The 268-nt window shown below is 35.4% G+C and overlaps 1 protein-coding gene across 1 annotated transcript in view; it reads right to left on the bottom strand.

The window, feature by feature from the left end:
* vps45 (vacuolar protein sorting 45 homolog) overlaps positions 1-262 on the bottom strand; it is a 6,753-nt gene extending 6,491 nt beyond the window's left edge. The window contains exon 1 of the mRNA XM_031838382.1: positions 23-262. The gene's annotated coding sequence lies outside the window, so the exon portion shown is untranslated. The remainder of the gene's footprint in view (positions 1-22) is intronic.
* Positions 263-268: the final 6 nt, after the last annotated feature.

Here is a 268-nt window from a genome sequence, read left to right as displayed (position 1 = left end):
TTAAATACTTTTAATGTGAAACCTTCTGGTTCACCATCAGTGTTTAAGGACTTTTAATGTGAAACCTTCTGGTTCACCATCAGTGTTTAAGGACTTTTATTGTGAAACCTTCTGGTTCACCATCAGTGTTTAAATACTTTTATTGTGAAACCTTCTGGTTCACCATCAGTGTTTAAGGACTTTTAATGTGAAACCTTCTGGTTCACCATCAGTGTTTAAGGACTTTTATTGTGAAACCTTCTGGTTCACCATCAGTGTTTAAGGACTT

This window comes from Anarrhichthys ocellatus, unplaced genomic scaffold, assembly GCF_004355925.1.
Source record: "Anarrhichthys ocellatus isolate YVR2014 unplaced genomic scaffold, GSC_Weel_1.0 scaffold669, whole genome shotgun sequence".
Classification (NCBI taxonomy): Eukaryota; Metazoa; Chordata; class Actinopteri; order Perciformes; family Anarhichadidae; genus Anarrhichthys; species Anarrhichthys ocellatus.
This window is presented reverse-complemented; position numbering and strand designations above follow the sequence as displayed.